The following is a 15,182-nucleotide window of genomic DNA, read 5'->3' as shown; positions in this document are numbered from 1 at the left end:
GAACCCATTGTTATTAAATGATCTAAAGCTCGTTCAGCAATAGATTTATCTGGTTTAGCAATAGCATCAATAGCCGGACAGGGGCGGTAGCGCAGACGTATCTGATCTTGATGGCGGCAGATACGTTTCTCCGTAGTCTGTATCTCGTATAGACGATGACCCAAAGATCTGCAGATGACTCCAGGTATCCAGAGTGGGTTGGATTTGAATGTCCTGGTGTAGACCTTGTCGTTGAGGGAGAACTTCGTTGGTGAGGTCTTATGCTGGGCCGTGAGAGGCTGTAACAGAGAAAGTAAAGTTCTGTGAGGTCGTCCATGGAGCTTCTGTGCAGGAGTGATATTATCAGCGCCGGGTAGAGTTCTGTAGTTGTTTAGGAGTTGGAGCAAGGCTTGGTCTTTATTTAAGCCTGAAGAGATAGCTTTCTTCATACTTCTTTTAAATGTTTGTACGAAGCGTTCAGCTTCACCATTAGATTGAGGGTGAAAAGGTGGTGCTAGGATATGACGAATGCCATTATGCGTACAAAAGTTCTGAAAAGCAGTAGCTGTAAATTGAGGTCCGTTGTCCGAAATGAGTACTTGCGGTAAACCTTCTGTAGTAAAGATTTTCTGGAGAGCACGAATGGTAGCTTCGGTTGTAGTAGTCGAATGCATATCCACGACATATGGAAAGTTTGACAGTGAATCAATGACTATTAACCACATGGAATTGAGGAAAGGACCTGCGAAATCGATGTGAACTCGTTCCCATGGAGTAGTAGCAGGAGGCCATGAAGCAAGATCAGAAGACGGGGCGTTCTGATTCGTTTGACATTGCTCACAATGACGTATTAGCTTTTCGATGGCGGCATCAATACCAGGCCAGTAGCAGTGTTGACGGGCGAGTTGCTTTGTTCTGGAGATACCCCAATGGCTTTGGTGTAATAATTCGAGAACTTGTTTCCGTAGGCTAAGTGGGATAACCACTCGGAAGATGGTGCCTGTTTCTAGTAATACAACTCCGGCACGAGTCGTGAGACGATGCTGCATACGATGATAAGGTGCCAGGTGGGCAGGAAGTGTGCTCTGAAGAGGCCAACCGTTGCGGATGTAAGTACGTACAGTAGCAAGTGTACTGTCCTTATCCGTAGCTTTAGCTATGCAGGTAGCATCAATAGGAAAACTGGATACAGTATCTTCAAGTTCTATATCCAACTGAAGACATTCAGATTCTTGAGAATCGAAGGCAGTATCAGGACCAACGGGTAAGCGGGAGAGGGCATCAGCATTACAATGCTGGGATGTGGCTCGATATACAATCTGATAGGAATAATCAGAAAGGAACATGGACCATCTTTGAAGCTTTCTGAGGGAATTCTCTGGGATCTTATTACCAGGATGGAATAAGTGTACGAGAGGCTTATGATCGGTAATGATCAGGAAATGGTTGCCATAGAGATATTCATTGAAACGGCGAATACCAAAGATGATGGCTAAAGCTTCTTTCTCTATCTGTGAGTAACGACGTTGATGGTCATTAAGTGTTTTCGAAGCGAAGGCGATGGGGCGTTCTTGTCCATGATGATCCTTCTGGGAGAGAACGGCACCGACACCGTAGTCTGAAGCGTCAGTAGCTAGCGTGATGATCTTGTCGGGCTGAAAATGAGTGAGTTGTATAGCTTGAATTAAGGCGTTGTTGATTGTTTTCCATGCCTGTTGGCATTGCGGAGTCCACTGAAACTTAACACCTTTTTTACGTAGAGCGTTTAATGGAGCTGCCACTGTAGCGAAGCGTGGAATGAACTTATTATAATAGTTCGCTTTGCCTATGAAGGACTGAAGCTGCTTGAGGTTCTGAGGTGCTGGCATGTTTACTATCGCTGAGACATTCTGTGTACTAGGACGAATTCCATTCTTATCAAGTATATGTCCTAGGTAGTGAACTTGAGGCTGAAAGAAGGTACATTTAGCGAGATTCGCTCGTAGGCCATTGTCTTTCAATTTCTGGAGAAGGAGGCGTAGATTGGTTAGATGTTACTGATGATCTTTTCCAGTAACAATAATATCATCCAGGTAGTTAGCACAACCGGGAATGGAGGCGGTGAGTTGAGCCAAATAGCGCTGAAAAATAGCCGCTGAGGATGAAACACCGAATGGGAGACGCTGGAGCTGGAGCAGTCCGAGAGGAGTGTTGAGTGTGAGAAATTTCTTAGATTCTTCGTCTAAAAGTAGCTGGAGATATGCTTCTTTAAGATCAACTCGAGAGAAGAATTGTCCACCAGAGAGACGACGGAATAAGTCTTCTGGACGTGGAATAGGAAAGATATCTGTGTCGAGTTGTGCGTTGACTGTAGATCGAAAATCGCCACAAAGTCGAACATTACCATCAGGTTTCTTGATTACCACGAGTGGAGTAGCCCATTGACTAGAAGTAACTGGTACAACAATTCCAGTTTGTATCCATCTTGCTAATTCTTTTGTGACCTGGTCTTGAAGTGCTAGGGGTACTGGACGAGCTTTGAGGAAGCGAGGCTTAGCTCCGGATTTCAGCTGTATGTGAGCTGTATAGTCTTTGGCTGTTCCGAGCTGAGAGTCGAAGACTTCAGGAAACTGCGCTAGGAGAGCGGTAACGTCAGAAGTAGGATGCAATGTAGATACGACGTTAATGTTGTCATGTATCTGGAAACCAAATAAGTTAAATAGATCCATGCCCATAATGTTTGATGCAGTGTAGTTGTTAACTACGAGAAGAGGAATGGCCTTCTGAATTCCTTTATAACTAGCCTGAAGCTTGATTTGACCTTTGATGTCAATTTTCTTCTTGTTAAATGTCACGAGCTGGATGTCAGCTGGAGAGCATGAAGGTGAACCTAAGTTGTGGTAGGTAGTCAGGTTAATAATAGAGACAGGTGATCCAGTGTCTAATTGAAAATCGACAGATCGATCAGAGAATGAGAGAGGAATGATGATTTTGTGAGAATCCTTTGTGGGAAGAATAAGATTGATCTGATCAACTTCCATGTCTTGGCGGGGCTGTATATGCTTCCGGCGTGCTGCAGTAGTCTTAGCAGGGCGGAGCGAACTTTGACAGACAGTCTTAATGTGTCCCAGTTTATTACATCGTTCACAAGTAGCTTTGAAAAAACGACAGTCACGACGTTCATGATGCTTGAAACAACCTCGGCAGGAAGGCAGGAGTTTCGAGGTGCATGTAGAATTGGGCTTCCGTGTAGCATGACGAGAGGGAACCTGGCGAGAATGCTTGGTGGAGAGCGCCTTATCCGTACGGTTCACTGTAGCAGAGGACTTGCGGGCCTGAGGCGAGACTTGTGCAACTTCGTGTGGAGAAGCTATGGCTGCGGCAGTCTTGGTAGTAAGCTCATAAACCGTAGCAATACGCTGGACGTCTTCTAAAGAAGGGTTACTCTGTTTGACAGCGTCAAAACGTATTTTGTCTTCAGGAGTATGTAAAATTATCATGTCCCGAATGAGAGAATCAGTGTAGGATGAACCACAACCGTCCTTGGAGCAGATGAACTGGCAGGATTTAGCTAGACCACGCAATTCAGTTATCCATTCAGTATGTGTCTGATGAGGTTGCTTTCTGCTTTGAAAAAATTTATAGCGAGCAGCCACTATGTGAGGAGCTTTGGCATAGTGTTCTGTGAGACGGGCCAAGAGCTGCGTGAAGGGTACCTCAGATAGGTGTTCTTCCGGACTTAATTTACGTAGTAATTCACACGTAGCATTGCCAACCGAACTAAGAAATAGTGCGCGGCGGCGTTGATCATCTGTGACAGAATGGCAGATGAAATGCTGTTGTAAACGGGCTAAATAAACTGACCATTCTTCCTTAGCTGGATCAAAAGCAGAGAACGGAGGAATAGCTGATGGCTGTGTAGAGACAGAAATAGCTTGAATAGCCTGAAGTAATGCTGCCTGTTGTTGTTGCATAAACTGTTGTTGTTGCTGCTGTAAGGCTTGGAAGACCGTAGCGAGTTGTTCCGCAGTAGCCATTGCGATATGCGTGCAAGAAAGAGTAAGGTAAGCTGTGTGGCAAAACTGGTTGGAGTGTCGTTGTTGTTTAGCACGTCGCTGTAGAGTTGACAACTGGGCCTGTTGAATTGTAGTGTCGTGTTTACCTCGTTGCTATAGAGTTGGCGATTGGGGCTGATGACGTGTAGTTTGTTGCGTTTTTACCTCGTCATAGAGTTGGTAACTGGGGTCGAAGAATTGTAGGTTGTTGCTTTTTACCTCGTCGCCATAGAGTTGGCGACTGGGGCCGAAGAATGGTAGTGGTGTGCTTTTTTACCTCGTCGCCATAGAGTTGTGTTGTAACCAAGGTTGAAATTTACAAACACAACTTTTATTGCTTCACTTTATGATATTTACACAAATAACTGAAATTTATTTTGAAGCAAAAAGGAATATTGAATCTTGAGAAAAGTTTGTCTTTATACAATATGTACAGGTTTGCAGTCTTTATATACACTTCTATCTTGAAAAGATAGTCTTTGTGAATTGACACGTTGATAGTCGAAAACTATCTGGCACACTAACATAAATGTCTTTGAGAGTCCTTGTTGGTTGAAGTGCCTGAATTCCTAAAAGCAAGTTCAATTGATTGAAGAAATTCCACCTAGCGAAACTAAGGGAGCTTGCATAACTTAGGGAATGAAAATGGCTTGTAAAAGAATTACGGAACATAGGCAGCGGAAACAGGTAAGGGAGCGGTGACCAGAGGTGAAACCTCGTACTGCCAGAAATTCAGTCCACCTGGTCGAAGCACATTTTCAAGAGGAGTAGCCTCCGTGCTCGACGTAGGGTGTATTCTGGAGCTGGACACCGGGGCAAGTGGGCAAGTGAGCAGGCAGGGAGCTCCTATTTATAGTACACTCGATGGTCAGGCACGCGCACTGAGGGCTGCGCGTCGAAGCTAGCAGAATGATACACAGGCGCGCGTGCAGCTGGCTGACGGAGCGAGAAGGGAGCGCCGGACATACAACACCTAGATTGGGGCTTCATTCCATCCATGAACCAGTTGAAACTGGAAATAGGCTGTGGATTTTCATTTCATTATTAAAATTACAGCATAAAGAAGTTAATTAGGACTCTGTGAAGAGTTTAAAATATTAATTATTTTCGAGGCTATTTCGCTATATGGCAGTTGTTCCAAATTATCTTTTTGTAGGAAGATACCCATCTAATAAATTTTCACCAATAAGATTTTTGATCAGTCATATTATTGTCTTAAAGGATTATAATATTACAAAGAATAATTCATAGATGAGTAATTATTGCCCAAAATGTGATATGTACTGTGTCTGCTGGGCCCGCGGTGTAGGTGTAGAGTGCCTGCCTCTTACCCGGTGGCCCCGGGTTCGCTTCCCGGTCAGGTCAGGGATTTTTACCTGGATCTGAGGGCTGGTTCGAGGTCCTCTCAGACTCCGTGATTACAATTGAGGAACCATCTGACCGTGAGATGGTGGCACCGGTCTTGAAAACCAAGAATAACGGCCGAGAGGATTCGTCAGGTTGACCACACGACACCTCATAATCTGCAGCCCTTCGGGGCTGTGTGCCATGAGGTTTGGTTTTGTGATATATACCTTATTTAAGTAAGCATAGTTATCAGCAATTTTTGCATGAGGCTACTTGTAAAAATTAATATCAATGTACTATATCCAGGAAGGTAAATGTTACTACAGTAGGCCTACAATAATTTTCATTTCTTAAGGTAGGTCTTTACGCAAACAAGTAAATTTTCAGTTTTTATTAAATCGTGTGTCAGTAAATTTTACCACTTCCCTTGAAGGGTTGTCTTGTTAGGTGTAAATCTACTGAAGACAAGATGTATTGGCCGGGAGACCAAAGCGCAAGGCAGAATAACAAGAAATGAAACAAAACTGTCACTGATACGAATGGTAATGAAATATAATCGTACTAGCAAGATACCCGTGTTTCGATACGGTTTTAAACTGGTAGTTATTATTCAAAGTTTTACATTTTGGAGAGTCCCCTTTCACTAGAGCCTGTAAAATACGCCCTCAGTTCGTACGTCAAACGGTTTTGGTGTGATAATCATTTATTTTCTGGTCTAACACACATTTGAACCCCATGCGGAAGAATATGAATGTTTAAACCCTACCTTATGTAACATCTATGATGTAAAAGTCACCAACCTGTGAAATTTTTATTTTGTACGTCGAACAGTAATGAAGGAATGAATACCCTTTTAAAGGGTGAATGTTTCTGGTTTTTTTTTTTTTTTTTTTTTGCTATTTGCTTTACGTCGCGCCGACACAGATAGGTCTTATGGCGAGGATGGGATTGGAAAGGCCTAGGAGTGGGAAGGAAGCTGCCGTGGCCTTATTTAAGGCACAGCCCCAGTATTTGCCTGGTGTGAAAATGGGAAACCACGGAAAACCATCTTCAGGGCTGCCGACAGTGGGGCTCGAACCCACTATCTCCCGATTACTGGATACTGGCCGCATTTAAGCGACTGCAGCTATCGAGCTCGGTGGTGAATGTTTTAAAATATTTATTAACATCTAGGATATAGAAGACCAACCTTCATAAAAAGTTAAAGTTCGAGCCTGAAACAGTTTCGGAAGGATGGATATTGTGTTTTTGAGAGTCAACCACCATCTAAACCCATTAGGATATAAATAATTTCACACCTAGTACATAAAAGAAGACCCTTCTCGTAAAGTTACAACTTTGTTCGTCAAACGGTTTTGAAGGGATAAATAATTTCGTTTACGGAGCTAACCTCATTTAATACACCTAGGGTTTAAATCATATAGGCTACCTCTGTTTGGAATTTTGTCTTCGTACGTTAAACCGTTTCGGAGAAAGGAATGAATATAGACATGATATTGTATAGGCTTTTGGGCTTATGCCGTGTCAGGAAAATAAAGTGAAATTCTTTAAGTTTCACCTTATTTTGACACGGCATAAGCCCAAAAGCCTATACAGTATCAGGTCTATAAGTACGGGGCGTGAAAGCATCAATGGCAACAGGAATGAACATACTTGTTTTCGGATCTTAACCCCCCATTTAACTCTCTGAGGGGTTAACATAGTTTCAAGCCCTGTGTTATTTAACATCTAGGACATCATTCGAAATTTTAACTTCATAATTCATACGATTTCATATAAATGTATATTTTTGTCACCATTCCTCACCTGTTTTACGCCCACTTCTTATTTGTACCGTCGTAAAAAGAATTCAACTCATTTTACACCCCTTTAAGTTGATTTACACCCCCCCCCCTCAGATACGTGTTTCTTTATTTTTAAAGCAGACTCCAAATACCAATTTTCACGTCCGTAACATCCTTCGTTTTGAGATATAAGTATCCTCATACAAAGAATTCTACTCATGTTTTAATTCCTTTACTCTACCCCGCCTCCCGACCTAAATGGATTTTCTGAAAACAAAAGAATGCGTGTTTCTTTATTTTTAAAGCAGATTCTAAATACCAAATTTCACGACTGTAATATGTTACGTTCTTGAGATATAGCCTGCTGTAGGTAAGCTCATTTATAAATGCATCCCCTTTTAACACTTCTCCTTAAGTGGATTTTCAGAAAACACATTTTGCGTGTCCCTTTACTTTTACAGGATATTTCAAATACTAATTTTCATGTCTGTAACATGTTTCGTTTTTGAGGTATACTCGTTTTAAAAATTCATCCCCTTTGTCGCTTCTGTACATCCCACCTTACGTAGATTTTCCAAAAACAAAAAATACGTGTTTCCTTATTTTTAAAGGAAATTCCTAATACCAATGTTTATGACTGTAACATCTTCAGTTTTTGAGATATAAGTATCCTCATAAAAGGTATTCAACACCTCCACCTTTTTCACCCCCCTTAAGAGGATTTTCCGAAAACAAAAGAATACATGTTTCTATATTTTTAAAGGAGATTCCATATACCAGTTTTCATGTCTTCAAACTGTTAAATGTTTGAGGTATAGATACACTCACTTTAGAAATTCACCCCCTTAGCGACGGAATATCCACAAATCCTCCCTTAGTGTGCACTTACACCTATATATATATAAAACCAGCAAGATACCCGTGCTTCAATACGGTATTATACTGAAATTAATAATTGAACACTTAACGTTTTATATATAATCCGCCGAAATTCGCGATCTGACTGGTTTTCTGAGAGAATCCGCCAAAATTCGCGATCTGACTCGATTTCTGAGATATTACGGCAAAGTTCCTCACATTTTGCAGTCTTTCTTTCCAGCAATCGATTTCGTACTTCCCGAGCTAGGTCCATGTATACCACCCGGTCAGTTGGGTCTCTAAATCTTTGCCATCTTTTCCTATAAGCATTTTTAAAATGGATCAAATACTTGAGGAGATCCGGCGTGGTGTCGTCTTGGGTACCTTGGCGGTACTGAACCCGCGGCCGGACTGCATGCGTAGTCATTAAACGGCCAGGACCAGTTTCCAGCGTGGTCCGTACATTTTGACGTTGTTCCAGAACATTATTATTATTATTATTATTATTATTATTATTATTATTATTAGGGTTGGTGATATTATTTTATTTAGGATATTATTATTATTATTATTATTATTATTATTATTATTATTATTATTATTATTATTATTATTGTATTGTCGTTGTTGTTGTTGTTGATGATGTTCTGGACCCTACAGAAAGATGCAAGACCGCTACTTGGCGGTAAATTACATCTACTGCCATTGTCATTGCTGACAATGTGACCAGCACCATTGTCGCGTGTAGGCAAGTGCGCGGGTTTTCTGGCGAACAATTGCACGGTCAATCTCATTCCTATCGTTTATTTCAAACGTGTTAATATTTTTATTTATATGCCAGGAGAATTTACTGTAATCTAACTTTAAGTTCTCCAAAGGAAAAATGGCTCTTAAAAACGAACCCAGGAAAGATTAAAAATGATCGGTTTATGATCAGAATAATTACATAATGAACAGTAAAATTATTGGTCTCAACTCCTTTTTCACCCCACCACCGTTAAGTTGATTTACCCCCCCCCCAACCAAGAAAAGAAGGCGTGTTTATGTTTAAAGGATATTCTAAATACCAATGTTAACGATTGTTACCTTCAGTTTTGAGGTATGAGTATCCCCATAAAAATAATTAACTTTTTTTCACTTCGTTTCACACTCCCCCCGCCCCCCGAAATGAATTTTCCGGCAAAAAGTACATGTTTCTTTAATGGTAAAGGATATTCTAAATACCAATTATCTCGACTCTAACATCTTCAGTTTTTGAGATATGTGTCCTCATAAAACGAATTCAACTCCTTTTCACCTCTTCTTCCCAAGATGATTTCCCCCAAAACGCGTTTTTCTTTGTTTTTAAAGGATATCCAAATACCATTTTTCACGTCTGTAACAACTTTACTTTTTATTAGATGTACGTATCCACATAAAATTAATTCAATTAATTTTTCAATTCTCTCACCTCCGCCCCTTAATTGTATTTTCCGAGCATACGTGTTTCTTTACTTTTAAAGCAGATTCCAAATACCAATTTTCATGTCTGCGAAATCTTTCGTTTTTGAGATAATAGTATCCTCATACAAATAATTCAAGTAATTTTTCAATTTCCCTTCCCCCTTTAGGTGGATTTCCGAAAACAAGAAATACGTACTCCTTTAATTTTAAAGGAGATTCCAAATACCCAATTTCACGTCTGTAACATCTTCAGCTTTTGAGATATCACTATCCTAATTAAAAGAATTCAACCCCATTTTCAGTAACTTTTATCCCCCTCCACCGAAGTGGTTTTACCGAAAACAAAAAATATATAATATATAATATATATATTTTTAATAGAGATCAAAAATGCAAATTTTCACTTGTGTAACATGTTAAGATTTTGAGATATACTGTAGAAATGCTCATTTTAAAATTTTACCCCCTTTTTAGTTCCCCTTAAATGGAGTTTACAAAAACAAATCACCTAATATCTTTTCTTTTACAGGAGATTACAAATACCCAATTTTTACGGCTGTAACATTTTAGGTTTCTGAGATATACTTTAGATATAGTCTTTCTAAAAATTCACCGGTCACTCCTGTTTAACCCCCATTAATTGTATTTTCAAAAAAACCAAAAATACGTGTTTCTTTATTTTAAAAGGAGATCCCAAATACAATTTTTAGGTCTGTAATATCTTGCGTTTCTGAGATATAAGTATCCTCATTAAAGGCATTCAACCCATTTTTCACCCTTTTTCACCCCTCCTATTGGGATTTTCTGAAAACAAAAAATACGTGTTTCTTTATTTTTAAAGGAAATTCTAAATAACAATTTTTACAACTGCGATCTTTTAAAGATTTGAAATATAGATACACTCATAATAAAAATTCACCCCACCTTATCACCTCTCCATTAATAGAATTTTCAAAAAACAAAAAAAAAACATGTTTCTTTATTTTTAAAGGTGATCCCAAATACCAATTTTTCAGGTCTATAATATCTTCAGTTTCTGAGATATAACTATCCTCATAAGGCATTCAACCCTTTCATCACCCTTTTTTACTCCTCCTATTGGGATTATCCGAAAACAAAAAAGGTTTCTTTATTTTTAGAGGAGATTCTAAATGCGAATTTTTACATCTGTAAACTTTAAAACTTTTGAGATATAGATACACTCATTTTAAAATTAACCCCCCGTTTTCACCCCGTTAGCGACGGATTATCCAAAAATCCTCCCTTAGCGAACACCTACATTGTGATATAAATGTATTCTCAAATTTTCATTTCTTTATATGCAGTAGTTTTGGCTCGGCGATGATGACTCAGTCAGTCAGTCAGCCAGCCAGTCAGTCAGTCAGTCAGTCCGTCAGTCAGTCAGTCCGTCAGTCAGTCAGTCAGTCAGTCAGTCAGTTAGGACATGTTATTTTATATATATTATTTTACATATATAGACTAGCAAGATACCCGTGCTTCGCTACGGTGTTATACTGAAATTTATAATTGAATGCTTAACGTTTTAATATAATCCGCCGAAATTCGCGATCTGACTCGTTTTCCGAGAGATTACGGCAATGTTCCTCCCATTTTTCAATCTTTCTTTCCAGCATTCGATTTCGTACTTCCAGGGCTATGTCCAAGTATTCCACCCGGTGAGTTGGGTCTCTAAATCTTTGCCATCTTTACCTGTAAGCATTTTTAATATCGATCAAATCCTTGAGGACATCCGGCGTGGTGTCGTCTTGGGTGCCTTGGCGGTACTGAACCCGCGGCCGGACTGCATTCATGGTCATTGCCCGGCCAGGACACTTTTCCAGCGCGGTCCGCATATTTTGACGATGGTCCAGAACATGGGCGCACCAATTTTCACGTCTGTAACATCTTCAGTTTTTGAGATATCAGTAATCCTAATTAAAAGAATCCAACCGCTTTTTCATTCACTTTTACCCCGCACCCCACCCAAGTGGTTTTTCCGAAAACAAAAATTCATGTTTCTTTATTTGTAATAGAGATAAAAAATACCATTTTTCACTTCTGTAACATGTTACGTTTTTGAGATATACTGTAGAAATCCTCATTTTAAAATTTCACCCCCCTCTTCGTTCCCCTTAAGCGGAGTTTCCAAAAACAAATCACCTATGTTTCTTTATTTTTACAGGAGATTCCAAATACCAATTTTTACGTCTGTAACATTTTATGTTTCTGAGATACACTGTAGTTATAACCTTTCTAAAAATTCACTCCAATTTGTAAATCCCGTTTAACCCCCATTAATTGGATTTTCCAAAAACAAAGATATACGTGTTTCTTTGTTTTCAAAAGAGATCCCAAATACAAATTTTCAGGTGTGTAATATCTTTAGTTTCTGAGGTATAAGTATCCTCATTAAAGGCACTCAATCGCTTATTCACCATTTTTCACCGCTCCTATTGGGATTTTCCGAAAACAAATAATACTTGTTTCTTTCTTTTTAAAGGAGATTCTAAATACCAATTTTTGCATCTGTAAACTTTTTAAAGCTTTGAAATATAGATACACTAATTTTAAAAAAATCAGCCCCTTTTCACCCCCATTAATTGGATTTTCCAAAAAAGTACATGCTTCTTTATTTTTATGGAAATCCCCAATGCAAATTTTCAGGTCTGAAATATCTTCAGTTTCTGAGATATAAGTATCGCGATTAAAGGCATTCAACCCATTTTCACCCTGTTCACCCCTCTATTGGTTTGTCCCGAAAACAACAAAATACGTGTTTCTTTATTTTTAAAGGAGATTCTAAATACTAAATTTTACATTTGTACATTTGAATCTGTCAGTCAGTCAGTCAGTCAGTCAGTCAGTCAATCAGTCAGTCAGGACAAGTTATCTATCTATCTATATATATAAAATAACTTGTCCTGACTGACTGACTGATTCATCATCGCCGAGCCAAAACTACTGGACATAAAGAAATGAAATTTTGGGGATATATTCATATTAAAATTTAGGTGCTCGCTAAGAGAGGATTTTTGGATATTCCGTCGCTAAGGGGGTGAAAAGGGGGGTGAAATTTTAAAATGAGTGTATCTATATCTCAAAACTTTAAAAGTTTACAGGTGTAAAAATTGGTATTTAGAATCTTCTTTAAAAGTAAGGAAACACGTATTTTTTTGTTTTCAGAAAATCCCAATAGGAGAGATGAAAAAGGGTGAAAATGGGGGAAAATGGGTTGAATGCCTTTAATCAGGATACCGGTACTTATATCTCAGAAACTGAAGATATTACAGACCTGAAAATTGGTACTTTGGATCTCTTTTAAAAATAAAGAAGCACGTATTTTTTTGTTTTTGTAAAATCCAATTAATGGGAGGGTGAAAAGGGGGTGAATTTTTAAAATGAGTGAATCTATATCTCCAAACTTTTAAAGTTTGCAGATGTAAAAATTGGTATTTAGAATCTTCATTAAAAATAAAGAAACACGTATTTTTTTGTTTTCGGAAAATCGCAATAGGAGGAGTGAAAAGGGGTGAAAAAGGGGTTGAATGGCTTTAATGAGGCTACTTATATCTCAGAAACTGAAGATATTATAGACCTGAAAATTGGTGTTTGGGATCTCCTTTAAAAATAAAGAAACACGTATTTTTTTGTTTCTGGAAAACCCAATTAAGGGGGGTGAAAAGGGATGTAATATTTTAAAATGATTGTATCTATATCTCAAAACTTTTAAAAGTTATAGATGTAAAAATTGGTATTTAGAATCTCCATTAAAAATAAAGAAACACGTATATTTCGCTTTCGGAAAATCGTAATAGGAAGGGTGGTAAAGGTTGAAAAAGGGGTCGAATGCAATTCATGAGTCTACTAATATTTCACAACCTGAAGATATTACAGACCTGAAAATTGGTGTTTGGGATCTCCTTTTAAAATAAAGAAACACATATTTTTGTCTGTGGAAAATATAATTAATTTGGGGGGGTTTGAAAAGGGGGTGATTTTTTAAAATGAGTGTATCTATATCTCAAAACTTTTTAAGTTTATACATGTAAAAATTGGTGTTTAGAATCTCCTTTAAAAATAAAAAAACACGTATTCTTTTGTTTTCGGAAAATCCCAATAGGAAGGGTTTAAAAGGGTGAATAATGGGTTGAATGCCTTTCATGAGGCTACTTATATTTCAGAACCTGAAGATATTACAGACCTGAAAATTGGTATTTTGGATCTACTTTAAAAGTAAAGAAACATGCATTTTTTCGTTTTTGGAAAATCCAAATATTGGGGGTGAAAAGAGGGGGTGAATTTTTTAAAATGAGTGTGTCTACATCTTAAAACTTTAAAATTTACAGATGTAAAAATTGGTAGTTACAATCTCCTCTAAAAATAAAGGAACACGTATTTTTTTTTGTTTCCCGTAAATCCTAATAGGAGGGGTGTAAAAGGGTGAAAAATGGGTTGAATGCCTTTAATGAGGATACACATATCTCATAAACGAAAGATATTACAGAACTGATAATTTGCATATGGGATCTCCTTTAAAAATAAAGAAACACGTATGTTTTAGTTTTTGGAAAAGCCAATTAATGGCGGTTAAACAGGAGTGACAAATTGGGGGGAATTTTTTGAAAGACTATCTACAGAATATCTTGGAAACGTAAAATGTTACAGACGTAAAGAGTGGGTATAAATCTCCTGTAAATGTAAAAAAATATAGGTGATTTGTTTTTGGAAACTCTACTTAAAGGGAACTCAAAAGGGGTGAAATTTTAAAATGAGAATTTCTACAGTATATCTAAAAAAACTTAGCATGTTACAGAAGAGAAAAATGGTATTTTTTTATCTCTATTAAACATAAAGAAACGTGTACTTTTAGTTTTCGGAAATACCACTTGGTTGGAGGGAGGGGGGGGGGGGGGTAAAAGTGACTGAAAATGGTGATGAATTCTTTTAATTAGGCTACTAATATCTGAAAAATGAAGATGTTACAGACGTGAAATTTGATATTTGCAATCTGCTTTAAAAGTAAAGAAACACGTATTCTCGGAAAATCCAAAGAAGGGGGGGGGTGAAAGAATTGAAAAATTAATTGACTTAATTGTATGAGAATACATACATCTAATAAAAACTAAAGTTGTTACAGACGTGAAAATTCGTATTTGGACCTCCTTTAAAAACAAAGAAGAACGCGTTTTGGTGGGGAAACCATCTTGGAGGGCGGGAGTGTAAAGGAGTTGAATTCCTTTCATGAGGACACATAAATCAAAAACTGAAGAAGTCAGAGTCGTGATAATTGGTATTTAGAAGATCCTTTACTATTAAAGAAACAAGTACTTTTTGCGGAAAAATTCACTTAGGGGCGGGGGGGGGGGGGGAAGGAGTGTGAAAGGAAGTGAAAGAAATTGAATTATTTTTATGGGGATATTTACATCTCAAAACCGAAGGTAATAGACGTGAACATTGGTGTCTGGAATCTCCCTTAAACATAAAGAAACAAGCCTTCTTTTAATTTTTTTTGGGGTGGGGGTGACGGTAAATAAACTTAACGGCGGTGGGGTGTAGAAGGAGGTGAGACCAATTGATTTTACTGTTATTAATGTACTTATCAGGATCCTCCGTTTCTCAGGCGGCAGCGCGCCGGCATCTCACAGCTGGGTTCCGTGGTTCAAATCCCGGTCACTCCATGTGGCATTCGTGCTGGACAAAACGGAGGCGGGGCAGGTTTTTCTCCGGATACTCCGGT

The sequence above is a fragment of the Anabrus simplex genome, chromosome 2 (genome assembly GCF_040414725.1).
Source record: "Anabrus simplex isolate iqAnaSimp1 chromosome 2, ASM4041472v1, whole genome shotgun sequence".
In the NCBI taxonomy this organism is placed as follows: Eukaryota; Metazoa; Arthropoda; class Insecta; order Orthoptera; family Tettigoniidae; genus Anabrus; species Anabrus simplex.
Note: the sequence above shows the minus strand (reverse complement) of the source record.